At 43.5% G+C, this 27,271-nt stretch overlaps 1 long non-coding RNA gene across 1 annotated transcript in view; it reads left to right on the forward strand.

Moving 5' to 3' along the window:
• Positions 1–27,271, forward strand: part of LOC115833310 — a 50,383-nt gene that overhangs the window by 11,711 nt on the left and 11,401 nt on the right. The window contains exons 7-8 of the long non-coding RNA XR_004028762.1: positions 1,862–1,941; positions 2,584–2,652. This is a non-coding gene — a long non-coding RNA (uncharacterized LOC115833310). The remainder of the gene's footprint in view (positions 1–1,861; positions 1,942–2,583; positions 2,653–27,271) is intronic.

A 27,271-nucleotide genomic window follows, 5' to 3' on the forward strand; every position in this document is an offset into this window, starting at 1 on the left:
TATCACCTGCAAAACCTTTGTAGATAGTGTAAGGATTATATAAAACTTGTCTTAGTTTTGCATCTCTAATTCTGAAATTTAAAAAAAAAAATAGTGCATTCCAGTTGGCCACGGATACTTCTTTTGTGTATTAGATGTTAGGCCCTTTATTCTTAAATTCTCGTATGTACCTACTGATTTATAAGTCGTCTTCAGTTATTTATGGATATTAAAGATTATCAGCCACTTACTATGAAAATGTTTTTGGTATTTATTTTTGCCTTTTAATATTTTTAACAGGAATGTTTCACAAGCAAGACCTATCTTTTTATGGTGTCTTACGTTTGTGTTGGTTTTCTGGTTTTGTGACTTTTTTTTTAATGGAGAATAATTTTGCCATTGTGTCTCCCGCTTGGGAAAAGTAAAACTGTCTTTTAAATTTCATTTGAATTGTCTTCAAACATAAGTTGATCAAAGAAGTTGTGAAGCATTTTCAAAGTTGAGTTTTTTCCTTGAGATTTGATGCATCTGTTTCTCCTGATGATTTCTGTCAATGGATTTCTCAGTTGTTTTTTATTTTTTGTTTTTTGTTTCTCTGAATCTATTTCTATGTCCACTATTTTTCTGTTTATACTACAATATACAAAGGATTTTGTATATTTTTCTTTATGATCCACAAATTGTTGGCAAATTTTTTTTTAATTTCCCCTTTTTTATATTTGTACATTTTGTTTACAGTTTATTTGTAATTTGGTTGTACTGTCTTTGCTAGATAAACCCAGGACAGCTTTTCATATGTAGAATTGTAAATACAGTAAACAGCTTTTATTTCAGACTTTAGGGCAAAAACCCAAAGAGATTCACCTTTAAATAAAATAAATCACTTCAAAAAGCCTCTTTCTACTCCACTTTTTTTTCTTAAACATATAATAGTATAGTTTCTCATACCATGAAATTTCTTATTTATATACAATATATTTGACTAATTATTTTATTTTTATTGATTGCTCATGTACTCTTACATGGTTTTGTAAAAATGTTGGATTTGATGTAGCCCCTCATGTTTCTTTTATTTAAGTCTCCTTGTTATCCCCTTTCAGTATAAAAATTTCCCCAACCTGACTGGGCACAGTGGCTCACACCTGTAATCCCAGCACTTTGGGAGGCTGAGGTGGGTGGATCACAAGGTCAGGAGTTTGAGATCAGCTTGGCCAATATGGTGAAACCCCATTTCTACTAAAAATACAAAAATTAGCTGGGTGTGGTGGCGGACACCTGTAGTCCCAGCTACTCAGGAGGCTGAGGCAGGAGAATTGCTTGAACCTGGGAGGAGGAGGTTGTTGTAGTGAGCCGAGATTGCGCCACTGCCCTCCAGCCTGGGGAACAGAGCAAGACTCCGTCTCAAAAAAAAAAAAATTTCCCCAACTTTAGTTGGGATTTGAAAAGCTTAAAACTAGAAGGCAAACTCTCAAACCATGGTGAGTTTTCACGTCAGTTTGTCCAGCACAAATGGGTTGGTAGAGTCACTTTTTAGACACCCTCTAGCCCCTCTTAGGGCCTCCCTGGTGGAAGGTGTTGGTTACCTGGGGGGAGTTGATATTTGGACAGGAAATCAACAGGAGAGAACCATGTGCAGGTTAGAGTTGGAATTCCATCTCTGTCCAGGCAGCACAACTGATTTATAAATTATTTTATTTCTCTCTCTCTGGCTCTCATCTTTTGTTCTTTTCATCAGAAGGGAGAGTGATGTGAAAATGATCAGGAATTCACTTTTTCTATTGAGATTCTGGTTAGAGGGATATCCAGAAAAGTATTTAGGAACGTGGGGTTATGGTGTTTTCTGCATCTGTTTACGAGATCATTTCTTCCTCATTTCTCTCAGAACTTTGGTGTTAACAGCCCGTTTCTGTCCTCCAGGGGATGACTTTGACTTAGCAGATGCCTTACATGACAAAGGAAACTGTTGAGTAACTCCTTAAAGTCTCCTCTGTGGCTGACTTATTATCGCCAAATTATTATCGTTTCCAAAAAACGTATCTCTTGTGAATGATCAATGAAACCTGTTTGCACAGTGGAAAGTTAGGGAGTAGGTGTGTTGTTGTTTGTTTTGGATGTTGTTGGACTTTGTTTTTGTATTTACCAGTATGCATAGTTTTATTTTTAAACTCTTACAGTCTTTGGAATGATGTAAGGCAAATGTGACTCCCCTGGCCAAGTTAGGCTTCATGAGTGTGTGACTTGTTCGATCACCCAGGGACCCATGCTTACAAGGGTGCCATATTGGTTTATGAGTCTGTAGTTGTCATCTTGAAATTCTTAATACAGTTAGGCAAGGGTTTCTGCATTTTCATTTTACACAGTACCTTGCCAATTCTGTAGCTGATCTGAAAAGCTGCCGGATAGGTTTTATTGAAAATGCTTTATAAGTACTGTAGCTGGAAGATGTTGGAAGGATATTGGCAGGAGGCTGTGTGTATGGGTATCCCCACCATGACAAAGAGCAGGGTCCAATTTTTATCTGTTTAGTGAACGTCTGTATGCAAATTGTTTCATTTTCTTCACTGCAAGGCACTCACAATCGCAACTCTCATCTTTTACAAACAGATGAGCCAGCACCACCGAACCCACCCAAACCGAAGCCAAATCCAAACCCCAAGCAGCCTGATTCCACTGGTAAGAGCCTCTAACCCTATGGGTCATCTGTATGTTGTTTACAGGACAGTGATGTCCATGTCAGCTGGGAGGAGATTTCACACGAAACCTGTGCTCACTCTTCACTCCTTGTACAAGGAAATTACAAAACCTAGTTTTCAACTATATAATTTTGATTTGGATTATATTTTTAGTGTCCCGATTTTACTTCTAAGATTTTAAGATTGAAGTCGTAAATCTTAAATAGAATCTTAAATTCTGAGATTTTTTGGATTCCACCTCTAAAAAGTTGAATATGAGATTTTAAATGCAGACATGAAATGAAGGAAGGGATATTTGCATTCCCAGTGGAGAAGTGAGTGCTTTTCAAATAGTTAGATCGTTAGTGAATTTTTTGTTTACATGCTTGTTTAACTTGTAACACAGAAAAATATAAACAGTGTCCAAATCCTGTTGACATTTTGATAGTTCTGTGCTAGTAAAACGTTATTTTTGGCATATTCATATTTCTTGATGATTTTCTCATGTCATTTAAGTCTTTCTAACATGACTTTTACTGTCAAGTTTATATCCTTATTTATTTCACACATAATTATATACTTCAGTATTTAATTTTGAAAATGTTCTGTTTCTTCTAACATTTTAGAATTATGGATTTCAAAGCCAATTTGAATCAACTTTATGCACTTGTTTTTATTCCTTCGAATCAATTTCTAGAATGCAAATTGTTTAGATCAATGTGTATGAGTACTTCTATAGCTTTTGACCTGGTTCTGAAATTGGCCTAGAATTACATGAATTTATTTTGATGCCAGGGATATGTACAAATGTCCCTTTCTTCCCACCATCGTTACTGCTGATGATCACCTAGAAAACCTTTGTCATGTACTATCACATGTAACATTAATCTTTGCCTAGTTTCAGTTCTTTAGTTCTGCAATTTAAAAAAAATAGTAAATAGTACATCAATTTCCACATATACTTCTTTTTTTTTTTTTCTTTGAGATAGTGTCTCGCTGTGTCGCCAGGCTGGAGTGCAGGAGCACCATCTCAGCTCACTGCAACCTCTGCCTCCTGGGTTCAAGCAATTCTGCTGCCTCAGCTCCCAAGTAGCTGGGACTGCAGGTGCACACCACCATGCCCGGCTAATTTTTTTTTTTTTGTATTTTAGTAGAGATGGGGTTTCACCATGTTGCACAGGCTGGTCTCCAACTCCTGAGCTCAGGCAGTCCACTCGCCTCGGCCTCCCAAAGTGCTAGGATTACAGGCATGAGCCACTGTGCCCAGCCTACTTCTTCTATATGTATTGATTTCTTTGCCTTTATTCTTATCTTCCGATATGTCCGTATTGTTTTATAAGCGTTCCTCATTTTTTTATAGACATTAAATATTGCCAACCATTTACTATGAAAATGCTTTTTCATCTTATTTTTGCCATTGGATAGTTTAACAGTATTTTTTGACAGGCAAGTCTTCAAATTTTTATTCGTGGTGTCTTATTATTTGTCTGAGCTTTCTGATTTTGGTGACTTTTTTTTGTTTGAGACAGAGTCTTGCTCTGTCGCCCAGGCTGGACTGCAGTGGCACGATCTCGACTCACTGCAACCTCTCCCTCCTGGGTTCAAGAGATTCTCCTGCCTCAGCCTCCCCAGCAGCTGGGACTACAGGCACCCACCACCATGCCCAGCTAATTTTTGTATTTTTAGTAGACACGGGATTTCACCACATTGGCCAGGCTGGTCTTGAACTCCTGACCTCATGATCTACCTGCCTCAGCCTCCCAAAGTGCTGGGATTACAGGCGTGAGCCACCATGCCCAGCTGACATTTTTTTCCTTTGAACTTCAGAACCAACATGCCTGCAAAATTGAGATTTTTCTTGATATTCGATATACCTCTTTCCCTGATGATTTCTTTTAATGCATTTCTAATTTTTTCTTTTTTTTCATTTTTCTGGATATATTTTTATGCCCACTATCTTTCTGTTTATTTTTGTTACATAGAAAGAATTTAATATATTTTTCCTTACTATATCCTGAACTATGATCCCTTATTAAATTTCTATTTTTTTCTCATTTCTTACCTTTCTAAGAAGACAATCATATTATTTGCACATGATTTTTAAATATTTTTCAATTTTCTATCTTTATATGTTCTCTTTACATTTTATTTGTATTTTTGTTGTATTACCTTTGATAGTAAACCCAGGACAGGTTTAAATATGAGTGAAGAGAGCAGATATTTTAAATTCCTGACTTTAAAGCAAAAACGCAAAGATATTCACTTTTAAATAAAATAAATTGCCTTTTAAAAAATGTAGTCATTTCAGGAAGGGTCATTCTATTCTGGTATACTTTTTTCCCCAAATATATAATATTATTGGTTTTCATACCATGAGGTTTCTTAATTCTTTATATATATCTATATGTATATATTTGGATAATCATCTGGTTTTTATTGATTACTCATTAAAACCATGTAAGTTATTGATCACTCATTGAAACCATGTTCTTACATGGTTTTGGAAAAATATCGGATTTGCTGTAGCCCCTCATGTTTCTTTTATTTAAGCGTCCTTATTATCGCCTTTCAGTATAAAAATTTCTCCAGCCTTAGTCGGGATTTGAAAAGCTTAAAACTAGAAGGCAACCTCTGAAACCATGGTGAATTTTCACGTCAGTTTGTCCAGTACGTCTGGGTTGATAGAGCCGCTTTTTAGACACCCTCTAGCCCAAATCTGATCATAATCATGTGTCCCCACCTCTTAGGGCCTCTGTGGCGGAAGGTGTTGGTAACCGGAAGGGAGATGGTGATGGGATGGGAAATCAACAGGAGGGAATCGTGTCAGAGTTAGAGTTCCAACTTCGTCCAGCCAGCACAGTTCATTTATAAATTACTTTGTTTCTCTCTCTCTCTCTCCCCCTCTTTCCACCCCTGACTCTTGCTCTCATCTTTTGTTCTTTACATCTGAGAGAAGAGTGATGTGAAAATGATCAGGAATTCACTTTTTCTTATGAGGTCCTGGTCACAGTGATACTTAGAAAACACTTAGAAACTTAGGCCTGTGACGTTTTCTCCATCTGCTTCCAGGTCATTTGTTCCTCATTTCTCTCAGAACTTTGGTGTTAACAGCCTGTTTCCCTTCTTTAGGGGATGACTTTGATTTCACAGATGTTTCTTCATGGTGAATGAAACAGTGAGTAACTCTTTAAAGTCTCCTCTGTTGCCAAATTGCATATAGTTTGTTTGTGGTTTTGGAGTGCTGTAGGAAGAGCAGTGATGAAGGTTTGAGGCTTCTAGATGCTTCCATATTAGTTGCCTGGGGCTCAGGCAGGGGCACACATGTGGACCCCTGGAGGGACATGACAGTTGAGATGACAGCTGAGGAGTGAGGATGACTTATATCCCAAGGAGTGGGTCAAAGGGAGTTTTGTGTAGCAAGTGTGGCATGTGCAAAGGGCCTGTGGTCAATGGAACTGAGGGTGCCTGTGGGGCTCAGTGAGGGGGAAAAGAGGAAGTCAGGCATGGCATGGGATGGAGGGGAACAGAGTGAGGCTACAGTCAGTGCCCAGTCTTGAAAATGTCCCTTTGAGTGTCCCTAGGGGCCATCCTTGTTTTCAGTGCTTATTACCCCTGCTCCCCTCTGCTTGCTCCCAGAGCTCTCTCCTGCCTCCCAGCTCTGCGTCTCTCAGATCCTGGCTCTGATCCCACGCTGCTGTTGCTTACACTCATGTACCCATTGCTAATGTCATCATTCCCTTCAGCAGCTAAGTGCAAAGTTAATTTCCCATTAGAAAAGCAGTCTGTACTAATAACAATCAACTGGGAGACCCAAAAGAGTGCAGTTAAAGAAAAAAAAATTCAAACTTTCTCTCGAAAAGAAACCAGTGATACCATTTGGGTCCACCTCCCTGAGGTTTGAAAGCCTCTCCGTTAGTGTTAGTTGCTTTTAGGCCTGTTCTTGCTGCATTAGCAAGGTGTATCTTTCTCTTTATATGCAGACAGTGCCCTCTTCTGGTGGGAGGCTCTCAGTGTCTGTCTACAAATCCATGACCCAAGAGGTAGAGGGGTCCCCAACAGTCCCATTTAGTTCTGCCAAAGTGGTGCCCTTGGGAATCACCAACTTCCTGTGCCCACCTGTTCTAGCTACTTGGTTCACTTTGAGCCAGCTCTTCAGGGGTGACCCCCTCCCTCATCAGGCTCCCAGATCCCATCAGATGTTGAAACTCCATGTGATAGGTGAAATGTCCCCAGGGATTCCCACATCCTAACCCCTTGATCATGTAAGTGTGTGACCTTATGCAACACATGGACTTTGCAAATGGGATTACATTAAGGATCTTCACATGGGAAGATTATTTAGGATGAGCTGTGTAATTACGATGGAATCATAGGTTCGTTAGAGAGGCGTGCGTCAGAGGATGAAGGAGGTTTCACATGTGGAAAGAGACAGAAATAAAAGTGGAGAGGACCATTGAAAAAAAAGTCATTGAAAGACTTTGGCACCCAGGTTGCCATGGCTGCCCCCAGCCCTTCAAATTCTCCTAAAGCCCCAAATGATCTTTCCCTGGAAGATGCACCAGCCCACTGGATAGCTTAGATGCAGCTGTTGGAGGGTGGATCTAACCTGTGAGGACCCAGTAACCTGGATCCAATACATGACAACAAGGATTGAATGAGTGGTCGTTTACTGCTGAGTAATTGCTGGTTTTCCTGGCTACCTGGGCCCTGGGTCACAGGGATGAAAGGGCTGGAAAAAATGATTATCAGCACAGAGTCCCAGAATCTCTGTGACTTCTGGTCACAGAGATTTTGAGTGTATGTATAGAAAAAAGCAGTTGTTCCTACACATTCATTGTCAGAAGTGAAGGATGAGAGGGGTGTGCGTGTCAAAGGAAAAAACAGCTTTCCCCCCCTGTACGTCAGGTCACAGCAAATTTGCAAGATAAAGTGCATGGTGAGAGAAGCAGGCAGCCGCTGACATCCAGGGGCTTGCCTGGCTCCCACTACCTGGCTTGGGGTTTCCTGTTGGACCTAAGAAATGTCAGAGACAGGACATTTTTAAAGCCAATAAGAAACGTCAGACAAGAGCACTGTGACAAAGTCAAGAGACCATGGGTTGTGCTTTGGCTGGTTCTTGATTTATTTCTGCTCAAGGCAATCAGTATGCCAAGGTGTCATATTTCAGGGTGTCACATAATGATCTACATTCCTGTTCAGAGTGGGGTGTCCTGTACCCATCAACTGGAAGGTTGTAGCGCTTCCTGCTTTCTAGACATGGTAAATGAACTCCCTGGGTCACTGGGAAAGTTGTAGCACTTCCTGCTTCCTGGAGATGGTAAATAAACTTCCTGTGTCACACGGGAGGTTGTAGCACTTCCTGCTGCCCAGAGATGGTCAATGAACTTCCTGAGTCACTGGGAAGGTTGTAGTACTTCCTGCTTCCTGGAGATGGTAAATAAATGTCCTGGATCACTGAGGAGGTTGTAGCACTTCCTGCTTCCTAGATATGGTCAATGAACTTCCTAGGTCACTAGGAAAATTGTAGCACTTCCTGCTTCCTGGAGATGTTAAATAAACTTCCTGGGTCACTAGGGAAGTTTGTAGCACTTCCTGTTACCTGGGGATGGTAAGAGAACTTCCTGGGTCACTGGGGAGGTTGTAGCACTTTCTGCTTCCTAGACATGGTAAATGAACTTCCTGGGTCATTGGAAGGTTGCAGCACTTTCTAGTTTATAGGGACATTGTAACACTTCCTGGTTTATCTGGAGATTGTAATGCTTTCTGATTCATAGGGACATTGTAAAACTTTCTGGCTCACATTGTTACATTTCCTGGTTCAAATGGATAATAGTAGTACTTCCTGGTTCACAGGGACATTGTGACACTTCCTGGTTCTTATGGGTAATTGTAGCACTTCCTGGTTCACAGGGACATTGCAACACTTTTTGGTTCATACACATAATTGTTAGCACTTTCTGATTCCCAGGAACATTGCAACACTTCCTGGTTTGTAGGGATAATTGTAGCACTTCCTGTTTCATAGGGGCATTGTAATACTTTCTGGTTCATATGGATAACTGTAGTCCTGGTTCATATAGATAATAGTAGCAATTCCTGGTTCACACGGACATTGCAACACTTCCTGTTTCACAGGGACATTGCAACACTTCCTGGTTCATTCTGATAATTGTATAACTTCCTGGTTTGCAGGGACATTGTAACACTTTCTGGTTCATATGGATAATTGTAGCACTTCCTGGTTCATAGGGACATAGTAACATTTCCAGGTTCATACATACGGATAATTGTAGCACTTCCTGGTTCATATGGATAATTGTAGCACTTCCTGGTTTGCAGGGACGTTGCAATACTTCCTGGTTCATATGGATAATTGTAGCACTTCTTAGTTTTTAGGGTCATTGTGACACTTCCTGGTTCATAGTGACACTGCAACACTTTCTGGTTCATATGGATAATTGTAGAACTTCCACGTTCATAAAGACATTTGGAACCATCTGGTTCATAGGGATAATTGTAGCACTTCCTGGTTCTTAGGGACATTGCCACACTTCCTGGTTCATCCAGATAACTGTAGCACTTCCTGGTTCATAGGGAAATCGTGACACTTTCTGCTTCATAGTGACATTGCCACACTTCCTGGTCCGTGTGGATAATAGTAGCACTTCCTGGTTCATAAGGACATTGCCACACTTCCTGGTTCATCCAGATAATTGTAGCACTTCCTGGTTCATAGGGATATTGTAACACTTTCTGGTTCATATGGATAATTGTAGCACTTCCTGGTTCATATGGATAATAGCACTTCCTGGTTCACAGGGACATTACAACACTTCCTGGTTCATTCAGATAATTGTAGAACTTCCTAGTTTGCAGGGACATTGTAACACTTTCTGGTTCATGTGGATAATTGTAGCCCTTCCTGGTTCATAGGGAAATCGTGACACTTTCTGGTTATAGTGACATTGCCACACTTCCTGGTCCGTGTGGATAATAGTAGCACTTCCTGGTTCATAGGGACATTGCCACACTTCCTGGTTCATCCAGATAATTGTAGCACTTCCTGGTTCATAGGGATATTGTAACACTTTCTGGTTCATGTGGATAATTGTAGCACTTCCTGGTTCATATGGATAATAGCACTTCCTGGTTCACAGGGACATTACAACACTTCCTGGTTCATTCGGATAATTGTAGAACTTCCTAGTTTGCAGGGACATTGTAACACTTTCTGGTTCATGTGGATAATTGTAGCACTTCCTGGTTCGTAGGGAAATCGTGACACTTTCTGGTTCATAGTGACATTGCCACACTTCCTGGTCCGTGTGGATAATAGTAGCACTTCCTGGTTCATAGGGACATTGCCACACTTCCTGGTTCATACAGATAATTGTAGCACTTCCTGGTTCATAAGGATATTGTAACACTTTCTGGTTCATATGGATAATTGTAGCACTTCCTGGTTCATATGGATAATAGTAGCACTTCCTGGTTCACAGGGACATTACAACACTTCCTGGTTCATTCGGATAATTGTAGAACTTCCTAGTTTGCAGGGACATTTTAACACTTTCTGGTTCATAGGGACATTGCCACACTTCCTGGTTCATCCAGATAATTGTAGCACTTCCTGGTTCATAGGGATATTGCAACACTTTCTGGTTCATATGGATAATTGTAGCACTTCTGGTTCATAGGGAAATTGGGACACTTTCTGGTTCATAGTGACATTGCCACACTTCCTGGTCCGTGTGGATAATAGTAGCACTTCCTGGTTCATAGGGACATTGCCACACTTCCTGGTTCATCCAGATAATTGTAGCACTTCCTGGTTCATAGGGATATTGCAACACTTTCTGGTTCATATGGATAATTGTAGTACTTGCTGGTTCATAGGGAAATTATAACATTTCCAGGTTCATATGGATAATTGTAGCACTTCCTGGTTCATAGGGACATTGTAACACTTCCTGGTTCATATGGATAATTGTAGCACTTCAGGTTTATAGGGCCATTGCAATACTTCCTGGTTCATAGGGAAAATTGTAGCACTTCTTAGTTTTTAGGGATATTGTGGAAGTGCTACTATTATCCATATGAACCCGGAAGTGCTACAATTATCCATACGAACCAGAAAGTGTTGCAATATCCTTATGAACCAGGAAGTGCTACAGTTATCCCGATGAACCAAGAAGTGTGGCAATGTCCCTGTGAACCAGGAAGTGATACAATTATCCATATGAACCAGGAAGTGTGGCAATGTCACTATGAACCACAAAGTGTCACAATTTTCCTATGAACCAGGAAGTGCTGGTTCGTAGGGACATCGCCACACTTCCTGATCCATCTGGATAATTGTAGCACTTCCCGGTTTATAGGGAAATTGTGACACTTTCTGGTTAATAGTGACATTGCCACACTTCCCGATTCATATGGATAATAGTAGCACTTCCTGGTTCGTAGGGACATTGCCACACTTGCTGGTTCATCCAGATAATTGTAGCACTTCCTGGTTCATATGGATAATAGTTGCACTTCCTGGTTCACAGGGACATTGCAGCACTTCTGGTTCATTCGGATAATTGTAGAACTTTCTAGTTTCCAGGGACATTGTAATACTTTCTGGTTCATATGGATAATTGTAGCACTTGCTGGTTCATAAAGACATTTGGAACCTTCTGGTTCATAGGGATAATTGTAGCACTTCCTGGTTCGTAGGGACATTGCCATACTTCCTGGTTCATCTGGATAATTGTAGCACTTCCTGGTTCATAAGGATAGTTGCAACAGTCCCTGGGTCATCACCCCCATCCTGCCATCTGCTCCAGCCCTATGCAGCCACTCACCAATCTACTTCCTATCCCATGGATTTGCCTATCAGGGGCATTTCAAACAAATGGCCTCCCACGTGGTTTTGTGCCTGGCTTCTTTCACTCAGCATAATATTTTTGAGGTCCATCGATTTTGTACCATGCATCAGAATTTCATTCCTTTTGATGGCCGAATGACATTGTATGGGTAGACATTTTGTTTATCCACACACTTGTTGATGGGCATTGGGTTCTTTCCACTGTGTGACTACCATGAATAATGCTTAGCACTTAGCATACAGTTAGGACTTCTATGTACATACTCGTCTGAGTAACTGTTTTCAATTTTTTGCAAATACCCAGGAGGGGAATGGCTGGGTCATATGACAACTCTATGTTTAACCATTGAAGGATCCGCCAGGCTGCTTTTCAAAGCAACCGCACCATTGCACCATCCTACAAACAATATAAGAGTGCTCCAGTTTCTGTACATCTGAGCCAACACTTGTCACTGTCCATATTTGTCATTAGAGCCATCCTAGTGTGTATGATGGGCTATCTCATTGTGGTTTTGATTTGCATTTCCCTGATGACCAGATAGGTTGGCTTTCAAGTTTTCATGTGCTTTCTTCTTCTCTGTCAAGTAGATGAGTAATACTTAAATAAATATTTCTTATTCAGTGTTTTGATGTATTTATTCATAGCCTTATTAATGCTTGACCTTATTTGCTTATGTCTCAGATATGGGTCTCTAAATGTCAGTTTCAAGAAGGAACTGTGTTTTGTTCAACTCCAAAATCCCCAGATCTATCTAGGACACTGCCTGAAACACAGAAGGGGTTAAAAAAATATGGATGAAATAGAATAGCAAATGCATGTTCTATTTTAAAATATCAACAGTTATTCCATTTGCAGAACAATAAATTCAATGTGAAGACTAGGACACTGTTGATTATTTATGTGTGTATGCTGGTATGTGTATATATACATACATATATATGTGTGTATACCTCTACATGCATGTATAGGTATACACATATATATGTATATATACACAGATATATGTATAGGTATATACACATACAAGCATATATATATATACACACATATACAAGCATACCCACATTATGTACATATATGTAATATATATATATATATATACACACACACATATATTTACACATATCTTTATAAAACACAGATCTAGGATATTTTCCCTAGAATCAGGTCCAAGGCAGATAGTTGAACAATGTCTGATTTCCAATTTGTGGTTAAAATAAAACTAAGAACATTTCATTATTTTCATCGTGGTTTATTTTGCTGACTTGTTGTACATATGCAGGCTTGTTACCTGGGTGGACTGTGTGATGCTGAGGTTTGGGGTAGGACCGATCCCATCACCCAGGTAGTGAGCATGGCACCCAATAGGTAGTTCTTCAGTTCTTACCCTCTCCCTCCCTCCACCCTCTGGAAGCCCCCAGTGTCTGTTCCTATCTTTGTGTCCGTGAGTACCCAGTATGTAGATCCACTTATACATGAGAATGTGCAATATTTGGTTTTCTGTTTCTGGATTAGTTTGATTACAATAAGAACCTCCAGCTCCATCCATGTTACTGCAAAGGACGTGGTTTTGTTCTTTTCTGTGGCTGTGTAGTATCCCACAGCGTCTATGGACCACATGTTCTTTATCCAATCCACCGTTGATGGGCATTTAGGTTGATTCCATGTCTTTGGTATGGGGAATAGTGCTGTGATCAACATGCTTATGCAGGAGTCTTTTTGGTAGGATAACTTATTTTCCTTCATGTATGTATCCAGGAATGGGATTGCTGAACTAAATGATAGTTCTCTTTTTAGTTCTTTGAGAAATCTGGGAGATATGTTTTGGAATGAACTTCATATAGCTTTTTACTGCCTCCCTTTTAAAATGCTTCCAGAAGGCTGTCCCTTCTTTGGTGCACAGAAACTGGCTAAAAAATAAATGTGACCAGCTGGGAGTGGTGGCTCATGCCTGTAATCTCAGCACTTTGGGAGGCTGAGGCAGGTGGATCACCTTAGGTCAGGAGATCAAGACCATCCTGGCCAACATGGTGAAACCCTGTCTCTAGTAAAAATACAAAAAATTAACTGGGCGTGGTGGCAGGCGGCTATAATCCCAGCCACTCAGGAGGCCGAGGCAGGAGAATTGCTTGAGCTTGGGAGCCAGAGGTTGCAGTGAGCTGAGATGGCTCCACTGCACTCCAGCCTGGGCAACAGAACGAGACTCCGTCTCAAAAACAAACAAACAAAAATTAGCCAGGCATGGTGGCACACGCCTATAGTCCCAGCTACTCAGGAGGCTGAGGCAGGGGAATCACTTGAACCCGGGAGGTGGAGGTTGCAGTGAGCTGAGATCGCACCATTGCACTCCAGCCTGGGCGACAGAGCAAGACTCTGTCTCAAAAAAATAAATAAATAAAAATCAATATAAATACAATTAAAATAAAATAAATAATAAAAATAATAAAAAAAGTGACCTGCAGCCACCTCTCCAAGGGGCCTGGATACCAATGGAAGGAAGTGAAAAGGAGGAGATGAAAAATTTACACCTTGAAAGCTGGAAGTGTTGTAATATTACCAATGCTGTGTAGTCAGACACGTCGAAAGTGACTCTAATACCTCCTGACATCCTTATGCTGTGAATATGTAGACAGTAGCAAATTATTCTCCGCTTTTTTCCAGCTCATTGAAACATTTTAGGGAGGAACGTTTCTGCATTGACAACAGCTTTAAATATTTAATTAGTGCTTTGAAGAAACACAAGAATCTGTGACGCAGAAGGGAAATGAAAAGGAAAGCTTAGTCTCCATTTAGTTATGTTCCTCAGAAATATTTCCCAGGGGCAAAGATGTTCTCTTTCATATTAAAAATACAAATAAACACTTGACTTCTCATTAGCCCAAGAAAATATTGTAGAGATTTTCGTTATCCAAAGAAGGCACACTTTCAAGACACACAGAACAGAGATGGTGCATTGCCTTAGCTTGTTTCTGGCTAGCATGTCTGGCTATTGACCGGATTTTATTTTTAAATGACTAAAATAATATATTAACTAAATGGTAAAATACATATTCAGCATTGGCTTGAGGGCATCGGAGGGTTTTGGCTGGCCCAGTCATCTCTACCAGTGAAGAAAGCAAGGAAATAGATCATTTCACTCAGGGACAGCTTGAAAACAGAGATTTCATGGAGCTTCCTCATTCCGTCAGCCTAGAGTGGGATTTTGGCTGTCAGCCTTCAAGGATGAAAAGGTGCAGAGGACATTGGGCTACAGACAGGGCGCTCGTTTAAATGATTTAAAAGTTTTGGTCAGGCATGATGGCTCATGCCTGTAATCCCAGCACTTTGGGGGGCCGAGGCGGGCGGATCACCTGAGGCCGGGAGTTCGAGACCAGCCTGACCAACATGGAGAATCCCCATCTCTACTAAAAATACAAAATTAGTCGGGTGTGGTGGCACATGCCTGTAATCCCAACTACTCTGGAGGCTGAGGCAGGAGAATTGCTTGAGCCTGGGAGGTGGAGGTTGTGGTGAGCCGAGATCGTGCTATTGCACTCCAGCCTGGGCCACAAGAGCAAAACTCCATCTCAAAAAAAAAAAAAAAAAAAGTTTCCATCTGTTTCCATCTGGCTGGACACAGTGGCTCACGCCTGCAGTCCCAGCACTTTGGGAGGCTGAGGCAGGTCAATCACTTGAGGTCAGGAGTTCAAGACCAGCCTGGCCAACATGGAGAAACCCTCATCTCTACTAAAAATACAAAAATTAGCCAGGCGTGGTGGCAGGTACCTGTAATCCCAGCTACTCTGTAGGCTGAGGCAGGAAAATCACTTGCACCCTGGAGGCAGAGGTTGCAGTGAGCTGAGATTGCACCACTGCACTCCAGCCTGGGCAACAGAGCAAGACTCCATCTCAAAAAAAAAAAAAAAAAAGTTTCCATCTAAGCGAGCTCTGTTGGTTCTCCCACCTCTGACCTTACGAGCTTTCTTCTTTAACCTGCACCTTGTTCTCTGAGTCACTTTGCACTTTAAGGCACAGCTACAGCTTCCCCATCAGACTTGTTGGTCTTTTATCAAAGGATGAAAAAGTTCTTCCTCCTTTGGGTCTTTAACCCTGTTTCCTGGTGTAAGACAGCTTCTATCTTTGCTACCTGCTGGAATCAACTTGAAATTTTCTCCCAGGAAATTTGTGAATTTATCTTGTTCAAGTTACTTGTGGTCAATAAGTTAATAAAGATAGGTAGACAGACAAATACATTGATACAGATAGATAGATTCATGATAGATGATTGATAGATAGATATTACATAGATACATAGATAGATACATAGATTAGACCTGATATATACAGGGTGGGTGGATAGATAAATGAATAAATGTGCCGGGCGCGGTGGCTCACGCTTGTAATCCCAGCACTTTGGGAGGCCGAGGCGGGCGGATCATGAGGTCAGGAGATCGAGACCACGGTGAAACCCCGTCTCTACTAAAAATACAAAAAAATTAGCCGGGCGCGGTGGCGGGTGCCTGTAGTCCCAACTACTTGGAGAGGCTGAGGCAGGAGAATGGCGTGAACCCGGGAGGCGGAGCTTGCAGTGAGCCGAGATCGCGCCACTGCACTCCAGCCTGGGTGACAGAGCAAGACTCCGTCTCAAAAAAAATAATAATAAATAAATAAAAATAAAAAATAAATGAATAAATGTATGGATACATGATTGATTGATTGGTAGGTAAATGAATAAATGGCTAGATACATGATTGATTGATAGATGATAGAGATTAGATACATAGATACATAGACTAGACCTGATAGATATATAGCTATATATACAGAGTGGGTGGATAGATAAATGAATAAATGGCTGGATACATGATATAGATAGAGCCAATACATACATAGATACATAGACAGGGTAGGTGGATAGACAGATGAATACATGGATAGATGAATATACACAGAGATAGACAAATGATAGAAATGGATATATAGATATATGAATGATAGAAGATATTTTGAGAGAGAGATGATTAATAGCCAATTGATTGACATATTAGATGACAGATAAAAAGTGGGTAAAATGCAAGTAAACTGTAAGCCAAAAGTCCATGTGGAATAGCGTGGGAAGCATTGAGAAGACACTTTTTGGCGGTACCTGTTTAAAAATTGAAAAACTGAGCTAATACCCTCCACAGTAAGATAGAGGGGAGGGCACTGGGAATTTATACCTCCCAAGAAAAATAAATCATGGTAAACAGGCAAAGATCTTTCCAGATTCCGGTTCTTGGGGGTAAAAGGTCCCCGAGATGCCCGGTTTGTGACAACCTGTTCTGAACTATTCAGCTCAAGCTTTCCGTTTTTTCTCCCGGGGGAGTTGCCTCGACTCTGATGTGTTTGCTTCGGTGCTCTGTGTATTGTGTTCATCCCACTCTTCAATTCATAAACTCTGGAGATCGTTCAATTTGCTGGGCAAACCATATGCCTAAGTCTGTCCTCTGATGGAGGTTCGTACGTGCCAAATCCAGTAGCAACCTGGGAAGATTTCAATCAGGACCCAAGAGGAGGCTGGCGTCAGGCTTTCGGTCACCCATCTTCACGTTCAGGTTTCCTGATGCACTTTGCAACTCTTTGGGCAACCTCCGGACTCCTTGTTCCCAGGGTCCACATTTAGTTGTATCCTTACTGCATTGCTTTTATGAAAAAGAATAAAATTGGATGAAACAGATACAGCTACAGGGTATTGGTGTCAACAAAGAGATGGTTTGGATCTGGTTCCCCACCACATCTTAGGTTGAGTTGGAATCCCCCGGTTTGGAGGTGGGGCCTGGTGGGAGGTGACTGCATTATGGGGGTGGTTTCCATTGCATGGTTTACCACTGTTCCCCATGGTGCTGTTGTGGCCGAAGTGAGTTATCATCCGATCTGGTTGTTTAAAGGGTGCAACAACTTCCCGACCCCTGTCCTGCTCCTGCTGTGGCCATGTAAGACGGGCCTGTTTCCCCTTTGCCTTCCGCCACGACTGTAAATTTCCTGAGGCCTCCCCAGCCATGCTTCCTGTACTGCCTGTGGAACCGTGAGCCAATTAAACCTCTTTTTCTTTATAAATTACCCCGTCTCAGGTATTTCTTTATAGCAGTGTAAGGGCTGACTAATACACTCTGTAATAGAAAAGATGTTTATTTGGGAGTGTAGTAGTGCCATGAGAATAGATGTGCCATATTAAAGTATGTGCATATTCAGGGAGGTAAAGGGGAAAAAAGGATTTGAAAGGAAATAATGAACAGGATTCCATAATTCTTTTGAAATGATTGTCCTTGGCTAAAAAGATCAGTAACATGGTGACACCAGTCTGAGTTTGGACAGCCAGGTTTTGGGCAGATGTTTTTTTTTTTGCGAGGGTGAGATTTTTGCAGTCTGTTACGATACTTTTTGTTATCAGGCATGTAAGCATAAAAACCATTAATATACACTAGAGATGCATTGAAGAGCTTATAAATTTGTTAAATTTTTCTTCTAGTTTTTCTTCTTTGGTCAGTGTCTAAAATATGAGTCAGATATTTCCTTGGTTATTTTTGAGATTTATATGGTCCCAGGTTTCTCCTGGGTGGGTAGAAATTCCTGCAGCATGTACAAAACTGTCCTTCATGCCATACTTCTTCCTACCATTATACGATGAAAACTAACAAAAGAGAGTTTTATAAAATATTCTTCGTCTTTCTCTCTGGTACCAATAGGAAGCACAATTGTTTTCCCATGGTTATTCACAAAGGTTCTATTGCACTAAGTTTTAAACCCTTGTGTGTACACAATCACATTCACATATACCACACATACACGTGCATACACAGTTACACACATCCGTACAAATACATACATGCACATGTATACACAGATATACACACACACACATGCACAAATGTAGACACACATACACAGATACACATTCACATGCACATGTATGCAGACATACACACACAGATATACACATATACCTATGCACATAAACCACACACAGATATACACATACGTAACATACATACACAGGTATGCATACAAACGTAGACACAGCTATGTGCATACACATATACACACATAACACATGCACACATATCCACAAGCCTGCAGATATACACATGTACACACAGATCTGCATATTCATACATACCAAACATAACATTCATACTTAGACCTATACACACACATACACAAACACAGAGATATACACATGCACACAAATACATACATACACAGATACACCTGTACATACATACCAAACATACATGCATACTTACACCTACACATGTACACAAACACATATACACAAACACATACACAGGGATATGCACATGCACACAAATACCCCCATACACACGTACGTACTCGCATATAGTTATACACACACACATGCACACGCAATTTTGGCATAATGGAAATTTGATGATTGGTCGTTGGAGTCAACCATACAACCCCTGTCAGAAACAAAGGACCAAAATCGAAGGGGACATGGATGTCACAAACATCTCAACATCTACGGAACCATGCAACTTGGAGAAACATGCAACCAACTAAGGACAGAAGATTCGAGTGACTGCAACCCTTTTTTTTTTTGAGATGGAGTTTCGCTCTTGTCGCCCAGGCTGGAGTGCAATGGCGTGATCTCGGCTCACTGCAATCCCCACCTCCTGGGTTCAAGCGATTCTCCTGCTTCAGCCTTCTGAATAGCTGGGATTACAGGCATGCGCCACTACGCCTGGCTAATTTCGTATTTTTACTAGAGATGGGGTTTCTCCGTGTTGGTCAGGCTGGTCTCGAACTCCCAACCTCAGGTGATCCGCCTGCCTCGGCCTCCCAAAGTGCGGGGATTACATGCGTGAGCCACGGTGCCCATCCTAACTGCAGCTCTTACTTTGGAATGCAGGCAGCTACGGAGCCAGAATTCCTGGAGCCCACAGGCGTGTGGCTAATACATTTCCCTTCCTTTCCATAGAATTGGGTTGGTTTTGTTGCACTGGGTGTCTGGTAGCTCCAGAGAGAACAAATATAAATGTGAAAATGCATGCCTTGGTCATTAGTGTTTCTCAACAATTCTCCATCCCACCCCACTTAACAAAGCCTCTGCCAGAACTCTGGGGTCAGTTCCAAGAGAAAAAAACATCCCTGCCTAAAGGAAGCAAATGGAAGAATGCATTCTATGCTGTCATGTGTGTTCTTCTCAGGCATTATCTAAGTTTCTCACCAGGAGATGTTGAAAAATATTGCTTGATGTACAGAGGGTAACGTACTGCAGTTGTTTATTGAGAAATGCCGGCCGTCATCTCATGCTCATTAGCTGCTCTGAATGCTCTTAGAAGGCACCATTCATGCTGCTGTATTCGGGACTGCTGAATTGTGCCGCGTTCCTTGGTGTTACGCACGTGTCTTGTTGATGAAGTTCTAACCACAGTGCCATTGTGAGGCTGGAAACGTCCTTGGGTGAAAAAGCGGCCCTGGGTCACATGCCCCATGATTCAGGTGCATGTGAACCCCTCTAGTGCTTTACTGCCAGGGTCCAGGAGAGAGGGAAAGAATGTCACTGTCCCAGCATCCTCTAATTTACTTGACAACACAATTGTTCTAGTGTCAGAGTTTTGTTTTGTTTTGTTTTTGAGATAGAGTCTCGCTCTGTCCCTCAGGCTGGAGTGCAGTGGCACGATCTCAGCTCACTGCAAACTCTGCCGTCCGGGTTCAAGTGATTCTCCTGCCTCAGCCTCCTGAATAGCTGAGATTACAGGCACCTGCCATCATGCCTAATTTTTATATTTTTGTGGAGACGGGGCTTTACCACGTCGGCCAGGCTGCTCTTGAACCACTGACCTCAGGTGATCCGCCTGCCTCAGCCTCCGAAAGTGCTGGGATTACAGGCGTGAGCCACCATGCCCAGCCAGGTTTTTTTTTTTTTTTCCTCAGCTCAAGAAGGAACTTTTTCTTAGTATCCTGTGGCTAAAATGATGCTTCTCCAGTTTTATTTATTAAAAACCCCTAATGCTGGCCGGGCGCAGTAGCTCATGCCTGTAATCTTAGCACTTTGGGAGGCCGAGGCGGGTGGATCACAAAGTCAGGAGATCAAGACCATCCTGGCCAACATGGCAAAATTCCATCTCTACTAAAAAAATACAAAAAATTAGCCAGGTGTGGTGGCGGGTGCCTGTAGTCCCAGCTACTCAGGCGGCTGAGGTAGAAGAAGCGCTTGAACCTAGGGGGTGGAGGTTGCAGTGAGCGGAGATCGCACCACTGTACTCCAGCCTGGCAACAGAGCGAGACTGTTTCAGAAAAACAAACAAAACCAACTAATACTAATGATCACATTTTTGGGCTCAAACATCTTAATTATGGAAAGAGGAGATGCCGCAATGGATACCACACTAAAGAGATGCTCTGGAGAATTTTGCAAGGGAAGAAATTGTCATCTTAGGGAGGGCAAGCTAGGGAAGCTTTTCACACACTGGTCATTCACGGGTATGATTACAAGAAATGCCACACAGACCTCAGGATACCTTGACCCAGATGGGGTCACTCTGATGTCTTCTGAAGTGAGAATTGATCACATTACCACAGCTAGTCACCACTCACTGGGTGACTTCAGGAAAGGAAATTGACGTTGGAAATTGACAAAGGAAATTGACGTCACGGTTCCAAAGACCAGAAGTCTGAGATCTAGGCGTGAGCAGGGCTGCGCTACCCCGGAGGCTCTAGGGGAGGACCCTTCCTGCTTCTCCCAGCTCCTGGGGGTTCCAGGTGTCCCTGGGCTTGTGGCCACATCACTCCAGTCCCTGCCTCCATCTCCACGTGGCCGCCTCCTCTGTGTCTCCAAATCTCTATCTCCTTTTAAGGACACTAGTAATTGGATTTAGGGCCCACCCTAAATCTGGGATGATCTCATCTCAAGATCCTTCACTTAAGTATGTCTGCCGGGCGCTGTGGCCGGGCGCGGTGGCTCACGCTTGTAATCCCAGCACTTTGGGAGGCCGAGGCGGGCGGATCGCGAGGTCAGGAGATCGAGACCACGGTGAAACCCCGTCTCTACTAAAAATACAAAAAATTAGCCGGGCGTGGTGGTGGGCGCCTGTAGTCCCAGCTACTCGGAGAGGCTGAGGCAGGAGAATGGCGTGAACCCGGGAGGCGGAGCTTGCAGTGAGCCGAGATTGCGCCACTGCACTCCAGCCTGGGTGACAGAGCGAGACTCCGTCTCAAAAAAAAAAAAAAAAAAAAAGTATGTCTGCAAGGAACCTATTTCTAAATAAGATCCTATTTCTACATTTTGAGGGTGAGGACATGCACATCTTTTTTTTTTTTTTAGACAGACTCTCACTCTGTCGCCCAGGCTGGAGTGCAATGGCACGATTTCAGCTCACTGCAACCTCCACCTCCTGGGTTCAAGCTATTCTCTTGCCTCAGCCTCCTGAGTAGTTGGGATTACAGGCATCCACCACCACACCTGGCTAATTTTTGTATTTTTAGTAGAGACAGGGTTTTGCCATGTTGCTCAGGCTGGTCTCGAACTTCTGACCTCGTGATCTGCCCACCTCAGCCTCGCAAAGTGGTGGGATTACAGACGTGAGCCACTGTGCCCAGCTGCACGTATCTTTTTATGACTCACAATAATATGCAACTCTGGCATGCAATCATGCTAGTGGTTTACTTAGGCAGACCCTCCAGACCTGCGTGGCAAGGGAGTGGGGGTTCACACCACAGCAAAGGGGAGGAAGGAAAACCCCTGTGCTTCTCCAGCTTTTTCAGATCACAGGAAAGAGCAAACCCAGCAATTCAAGGGCAGCAGTCAAAGACTGCAGGTATAGAGCATGAGAAGCAGTGAGCACAGGGCTGGAGGGGGGCACAGAAGTGGTAACGGAGGTCGGGGCTATGAGGGGATAGCCTGAGGTGGGGCCGACCTTCATGGGAGGGATGGCAGAAGGCGACGGTGATTGAAAGGGAGGATGGGGCACCAGTAACATCAGCTCCAGGAGCTCAGGAAAGTGTAGAAGGGAGCTCCTTCTCCATCCAAGACTGACCCCATGTCTCTCACGCTTTGGTGCAAGGATGCATGGATGCTGAGACTCATAGGAAGGGTGTGTGAGGCATGAAGCGTGTGGGAGGTGGAAAAAGGGAAAAAGGAGGAGAAGGGCTGTGGGGAAATAAGTGAGTAGAATTGCAGAAACAGACCATTGACTTAATTCTCGAAAGGATTCAAAGGCCAGGTGCAGTGGCTGATGTCAGCAACCCCAGCTACTCAAGAGGCTGAGAGAGGAGGATCACCTGAGACCAGGAGTTTGAGATCAGCCTGGGCAACATGGTGAAACTCCGTCTTTACTAAAAATACAAAAATTGGCTGGGCAGGCTGGTGGGCACTTGTAATCCTAGCTACTTGGGAGGCTGAAGCAGGAAAATTGCTTGAACCAGGAGGCATCAGTTGCAGTGAGCTGAGATCGTGCCATTGCACTCCAGCCTGGGCGACAGAATGAGACTCTGTCTCAAAAACAAAAAAACAAACCCAAAAAGATATAGGTTGAGCACAGTTGCTCATCCCTGTAATCCTAGCACTTTGGGAGGTTAAGGCAGGAGGATTGCTTGAGACCAGGAATTCAAGTCCAGCCTGGGCAACATAGTGAGACCCCATCTCTAAAAAAACAAAAAGAAAAACACAAAAATCCACATCATGACACCTGTATTCACACTCCTCATACACTGCAGACAAAGGCCATTTTGAAGACAGGGAGCTTTATTCCTGAGTGGGTGGAGGAAGAAGGATGAATTGAGGAAGTGTGTGCATTACTTGTTGCTGTGGTAACGGGCTGCCAACACTGAAAACAACACGTTTATTTTCTTACATTTCTGTAGGTAAGGAGTCTGAAATGGATTTCACTATTTTAAAATCAAGGTGTTGGGAGGCTTGCAGTCTCTCCAGAATCTCTAGGAGAGAATTCATTGCTTGCTTTTTCTAGTTTTTACAAGCCACCTGCCATCCTTGGCTCATTAGCCGTTACCCCATCTTCAAAGCACATCACTCCAACATCTGCTTCCATCCTCACATCCCTTTTTTCTGCGGTTAAATATCTCCCTTCCTCTCTCTTATAAAAGCCCTGGAACCCCACTGTGATTACATAGCTCATTCAAAAAATGTCCCCATCTTAAGAACTTTACCTGAATCCTATCTGCAAATTCCTCTTTGTCCTAAAAGGTCACAAGTTCTAAGAATTAGGATGTGGGCATCTCTGGGGACCAGGATTGTACCTGCCACATAGGGTTTGAACACCTGATGGGATCTGGGAGCCTGATGAGGGAGGGTGTCACCCCTGAGGGGCTGGGTCAAAGTGAACAAAGTAGCTAGAGCAGGTGGGCACAGAAAGTTGGTGATTCCCAAGGGCACCAGCTTGAGAGAAGTAAGGGGGGCAGCCGGGGACCTCTCCACCTCTAGGGTCATGGATTTGGAGCCAGGCACTGAGAGCCTCCTACCAGGAGAGGGCACCGTCTACATATAAAGAGAAAGGCCAGGCACAGTGGCTCCTGCCTGTAATCCCAGCACTTTGGGAGGCTGAGGTGGGTGGATCACCTGAGGTCAGGAGTTCGAGACCAGCCTGGCCAACATGGTGAAACTCCGTCTCTACCAAAAATACAAAAATTAGCCAGGCGTGCTGGCGGGTGCCTGTAATCCCAGTTACTCGGGAGGCTGAGGCAGGAGAATTGCTTGAACCCAGAAGGCGGAGGTTGCAGTGAGCCAAGATCACGCCACTGCACTCCAGCCCGGGCAGTAAAGCGAGACTCAGGTCTTAAAACAACAACTAGCCGGGTGTGGTGGCACACACCTGTAATCCCAGCTACTTGGGAGGCTGAGGCACGAGAATCGCTTAAACTCGGGAGGCAGAAGTTGCAGTGAGCCGAGATCACACCACTGCACTCCAGCCTGGCTGACAGAGTGAAACTCCATCTCAAAAAAGAAAAAAAAAAGAGAGAAAGACACACATTGTATATGCAGCAGGACCAGGCCTAAAAGCAACCAACACTAACAGAGAAGTTTTCAAACTTCAGGAAGGTGGACCCAAGCCATATCACTGGCTTCTTTTCAAGGGAAAATTTGATTTTTTTTTTCCTTTAACTGAACTCTTTTGGGCGACCCTGTTGACTGTAATGAGCACAGAGTGCGTTTATAGTGGGAAATGAACTTTGCAATGAATTACTCCAAGAAATGATGCCATTAGCAATGGGTACATGAGTGGAAGCAACAGCAGCGTGGGATCAGAGCCAGAATCTGAGAGACACAGAGCTGGGAGGCAGGAGAAAGCTGTCTGGGAGCAAGCAGAGGGTGCCAGGCACAATGAACATGGCAAGCAAGGGTAGCCCCTGAGGACGGTCAAAGGGCCATTTTCAAGGTTGAGGACTGACTGTGGCCTCATTGTGTTCCCCTCCATGCCACGCCATACCTGAGCTCCTCTTTCCCTCCTCACTGAGCCCCACGGGATCCTCAGTTCCATTGACCACAGGCCCTTTGCACATACCACACTTGCTACACAAAACTCCTTTCTGCCTGTACCTTGTGCTGTCTTCATACTTCCATTGTCAGCTCCACTGTCAGCTCCATTGTCACTTCTCCTTAAAAGTTCACATCTGTGGCTGGGTGCGGTGGCTCACTCCTGTCATCCCATCACTTTGGGAGGCCGAGGTGGGTGGATCACGAGGTCAGGAGATCGAGACCATCCTGGCTAGCATGGTGAAACCCCGTCTCCGCTACAAATGCAAAAAAATTAGCCGAGTGTGGTGGTATGTGCCTGTGGTCCCAGCTACTCAGGAGGCTGAGGCAGGAGAATCACTTGAACCCGGGAGGCGGAGGTTGCAGTGAGCGGAGATCGCACTGCTGCACTCCAGCCTAGGCGACAGAGTGAGACTCTGTCTCAAAAACATAAAAAAAATAAAAAAATAGGCCGGGCGCAGTGGCTCACGCCTGTAATCCCAGCACTTTGGGAGGCCGAGGCGGGTGGATCACGAGGTCAGGAGATCGAGACCACAGTGAAACCCCGTCTCTACTAAAAAAATACAAAAAATTAGCCGGGCGCGGTGGCGGGCGCCTGTGGTCCCAGCTACTCCGGAGGCTGAGGCAGGAGAATGGCGTGAACTCGGGAGGCGGAGCTTGCAGTGAGCCGAGATCGCACCACTGCACTCCAGCCTGGGTGACAGAGCGAGACTCCATCTCAAAAAAAAAATAAAAAAAAAAATAAAAAAAAAAAATAAAAAAGTTCACATCTGCGTCCCTGTCTGACCCAAGTTGACCACATTATAAGCATCTAGAAGCCTCACCTCCTTACTGCTGCCCTGACCACAGCACTACTTTTATGTCCTGTGGGCAATTTTGTTTAAATGTCTGCTTTCCTCGTTAGACGCTAAGCAACATGAGAGTGAGTGTCTGGCCACGGTTTGCTCATCTGTGCATCTCCAGGACTGGCTGGGTTCCTGGGTGTGAAGAAGCAGAGGTCCACACACATGGGTGAACCTGTGCTGCTTCTCACCACCACACTGCTTGGCTTCCTTATTTCCTTCCTCTCACCTGGAATGCCTACCCTGTACTTCTCTTCAGCGCCAACACCATCATTTACCACCTCGTTCAGCTCCCAGGCATCCTAGAAGTCTTTCCTGACCCCAGGGATGCATCGTGGTGCACAATTCCTGCAGCTGCCACTATGGTGCAAGATGAGTCTAGAAGAACAGTTTTGCTGTGCGGTCACCCTTATGCGCTGTTGTGATTTTGCCTTTAAGATATTGAAAAAGACACAGAAAACACACACCATCCGATCATTTAGTTGCAGGCATATCGCCCGATGCTAAGAATATGCTGTGTTTTAGATTGACGTCTGTTGGCTCTTCAGCTTCTGCTCCGGGCTTCTTATGTCCCCCCTCAGTCCTGAATCCCATTCCCCCAATCTCGGTAACTTTGGTGGCTTTTGCACCAGCCAAAATCAGATCCTAGGTCTTGAGCAAAACCAAGAGCAAGGAACAAAATTCCCCATGGGAATCTGAGACATCACTCTAATGACTTCACTTGCTGTTGACTTGATTTCCTTCAACTGCTGCCGGGGGTTAGATAAGTTTTCTCTTGCTTCTAGGACAAAGGCTCACAGACTTTGCAGCTTAAAACAATAGACATTTCTTTGCTTACAGTTCTGGAGGTAAGAAGTCTGAAATGGGTTTCCTGGGGCTCCCATCAGGGTGTCAGCAGGGCTGGCTTCCTTCTGGAGGCTCTAGGAGAGAAAGGGTTTGCTTCACATTTCCAGCTTCTAGAAGCTGCCTACACACCTTGTTATGTGGCTGCTCCCTCCATCTTCAAAGCCAGCAGTGTAGCAACTTCCAATCTCTCTCTAACTCTGACCCTCTTGCTTCCCTCTTGCAGTGATAAAGACCCATGTGATAACATTGGTCCTACCTGGGTAATCCAGTAATGTCTTCTCATCTCAAGCTCAGCTGATCAGCAACCTTCATTCCATCTGCAACCTTCATTTCCCTTGCACAGGTTCTGGGAATCAGGACATGGATGTCTTTGGATCCTGCTATTGCTTCTGCCTACAACTGGTGTTACAAGACTTGGCCCACTTAATCTTGCAAATCCTTTCCGCCCCTCTTAATGAGATCTGTTCTCTATGAATGCTCAGGACCTCAGGAGTAGGGACTCCAAAGGCTGGGGGCAAAGTAGATGTGACGGGCGCCAAGCATAGGCTGTGTGACCAGATTTAGTCATGTGATTACATTGGGAGGTGACCC

This window comes from Nomascus leucogenys, chromosome X (assembly GCF_006542625.1).
Source record: "Nomascus leucogenys isolate Asia chromosome X, Asia_NLE_v1, whole genome shotgun sequence".
Classification (NCBI taxonomy): domain Eukaryota; kingdom Metazoa; phylum Chordata; class Mammalia; order Primates; family Hylobatidae; genus Nomascus; species Nomascus leucogenys.